The sequence below is a fragment of the Tursiops truncatus genome, chromosome 10 (assembly GCF_011762595.2).
Source record: "Tursiops truncatus isolate mTurTru1 chromosome 10, mTurTru1.mat.Y, whole genome shotgun sequence".
NCBI classification, from domain to species: Eukaryota; Metazoa; Chordata; class Mammalia; order Artiodactyla; family Delphinidae; genus Tursiops; species Tursiops truncatus.
In genome coordinates, this window is record NC_047043.1 from 21,327,415 (window position 1) to 21,330,617 (window position 3,203).

The window sequence follows — 3,203 nt, forward strand, 5'->3', positions numbered from 1 at the left end:
TTGGATTATAATCCAAAGTATAAAAATACATATTCATGAGTCCATACTGATATAAATAAATCAATCAATGAATACAGGAGAAGGGAAACATTTTCCTTACAGAAGCATTCCAACTAATATAAGTAAATACTCCCCCCCCCCCCCCCCAGGAGATGAAGCTTAATCCCCTCCCTTCCGGAATATGGGCCATACTGAGTGACTAATATCTAAATAGTACAGTAGGAAGTAGAAGAAAAATAGGAACTTCACAAGGGAGAAAAATGGCAAACACTACCTTAAAAATGATCAAGGTTGGCATCACCAATGGTAAGCTGTGCTCCTATCATGTACCATCCGATATGATGCGATGGGACAAGTACTTTATCTTTGTGGTCTCCCACAAAAACCTATAACCCCAAACCAATCATGCAAAAAACATCAGACAAACCCAGATTGGAAACAGTCAAGTATGCTACAGAAATACTTCATCAACACTGAGAAACTGTCACAGACTAGAGGAGGCTGAATACAATGTAGGATCCTGGAAACAAAAGGGACATTAGTGTAAAACCTGGTGTGATATAGTCAAAGTCAGGAGTTTAGTTATTAGTAAAGTACCCACGTTGGCTTCTTAGTTTAAACAAAGGTACCATGATAATGGAAGAAGCTAATATTAAGGGAAACTAGGTAATGGGTATAAGGCAATTCTCTGTATTGTCCTTGCAACTTTCCTAAAATTATTCCAAAATAAAAATTTAATTTTAAAAATTACAATAAGAAACATGTCTCTTTGCCACCACTGAAATCAGTGTTGAGGCAAATGCCTGGTTGACAGTACTTCCATGACAGGTCGTTGTTCAAGGCTGAAGGAATGTGATATTGATGTCTTATTTTGGTGAGGGACATGGCAGAGATATTTATATGGTTATCTGTGCTAGATGACGTATACTTGTCCTGCCAAATACTCTCCTAGAGTCCCATTCGCACACTGAAGTGCAAAACCAGACCAATGAGATTTGTCTTTAGCGTGTAAAAGACATCTGAAATGGAGCCATCAGGTTTATGTTGAACTTGAAGTTCGGTGGGTTTCTCTCAAAAAGTTTCACCTCACACCCAAAGGGTTTTCTTTCCTATCTTGGGCCTAAAATATTTCCATTTGGGCCAATAAACAACTGAACCACTTCTCTTTGTTACATCCTGCCCCACAAAACTGGGTTTATCTATCACACCAAGGTCCCATCATAGAATCCAAGTTTTTCAGAAAGAACAGTGGCCAGTTCAATGTTCTTTGGTGGGTTTTTTCACAGAGCTCAGACTTCTCCCAGGTAGTATTAATCATGCCCTCTTTTTTGTTCTTAAAGACTTCATAGATTACTTTAATGCTGGGTGGATTTGTGTGTGTGTGTCTGTGTGTGTGTGTGTTTTAAGTTTTAGGCATCTCTGATGTGCATAAATGCAGGTGGTTCCTAACTTAACTTAGTCTTCCCATTAATACACATAATACCTGATACTTAAAATACAATAGGAGAGGTGTATTGCATTGGGCAGAAAATTTTAAATCTTACAGATTTGATTACAACGAAAGAGTTCTTCAAATAGAAATGAGTGAAAAGTGTGACCTACCTTTACAGAAGTACTCAAGCTGTTGAAATAAACAACAAAAGGAAACAAATTGCAAGAGATACAGGCAGTTTCCTTACACTGTTCTCTGTCAGCTCAGGAAGCAATGCTGTGTACCTGGCCTAGATATAACACGCCTGTAGAAGTCTTATAGATTGAGGCTAGTCATAACCCACACCATCTGCCAGCACTCCCCAAAGAATTTGAGTAAATGAAAACAGGAAATAGAGATTTTACATTATTTTCCCAAGGTCCCAAATATAATGACAGGTTTGGGACAAAGAACCAATGGAGCCTGACATCACAGTTTGTGCTCTTAAGCATCATTCCATACTGCCTCTCATTCTCAAAGGGCAGGACAACTCTCTGATACTTATGCATTGATTGTTGATTTCAGGAACTAGGACCAGTTAAGAACTTTATGACATTTTTAAGTAAGACATGTCTACCTAAGTTTTATATTGTCTATATCTCTGTGTCAAACATCGTTCTTAACATGTATACATTTGCTGAATTCTTACCTTCGTTTTTCCATTTGCATGCCTTTACCTGCCACATAGCTCCAAAATCAAGATTGGGAAGCACGTTTCTCTTTTGTAAGACATGCTTTTTCACAGTAAGAGTAGCAAATGGTGTGGTGAAGTCCTTCAACGTGCTCCAGTTCATGTTATGTTTCAAGACCGATAAGCACCATCATTTCCCCATTGCAGATTTGAAACTGAGAAATATCTCCTATAACGAAGTTGTAAAAGCTCCTAGAGGTGAAATGGTTTGGCTGCCTATTTCAAGGGTCCAGAGGCTCAGAAAGTTTTTCTTGTCTTGGCACAGCATGTAAACTTCTGTGCATATTTCAGGCGAGAGAAAGTAAAAGAACTTGATAGAAATTCTGAGAAGTAGTCCCGAGACTCTATCATTAATCAAAAATTCTTGAGAAATGCATTGGTGAAACAGGAAAGTGACATCTCCTTCAAAAACTATAAGAATTAGCTTCGTGCCATAGTTGGCTCCGTGGCTTAGTTGGTGAAAGCGCCTGTCTAGTAAACAGGAGATCCTGGGTTCGAATCCCAGTGGGGCCTAAGGTGGCTGTGTTTTAAACATGGCAAACAAAAATTGGAATTAACTGCAGTTGACATGCCTTCAAGTCCTAGGAGGAGATAGGGACAGCATTAGTCCCCTTGCTTAAAAAATAAATATAATATCAACAACTCTCCCAAGAGCGTTAGTTGCCCTGAAATCATGAGATGAAAAATTAGAATTGCCTAGAGTGCGTCTTGGTCTTTCCTTTACCTTTTAGATCAGGTGTCAGACATTGCCAGTTCGGTTTTGTGTGATCTCTTCAATTATTTTTGCCTCCTAGAACTTTTAGCACAATGGAGATGTTTGTTTCTCTTGACTGATTCATTGCATGGTCAACCTCTCCCCTCAGATCCCCCCAATTTTGCGCCAGATAGCTTTTTGGCACATTGAATAGCGCCTTAGAGCCATGCTTCTCAAAATTTTGTGAGCATATGAATGACCTGGTATGGTCCATTACAATGAGGGTTTTAGATGACTACATCTGCAACAGGGCCTGAAAGTCACCACTTCTACAGTCTCCCAGATGA

General features: G+C 39.2%; 1 non-coding gene across 1 annotated transcript; it reads left to right on the forward strand.

Annotated features, from left to right (window-relative positions):
• Positions 1-2,601: 2,601 nt before the first annotated feature.
• On the forward strand, positions 2,602-2,675 carry TRNAT-AGU (transfer RNA threonine (anticodon AGU)). Its single transcript has one exon. It is a non-coding gene; the product is annotated as a tRNA-Thr (tRNA).
• Positions 2,676-3,203: the final 528 nt, after the last annotated feature.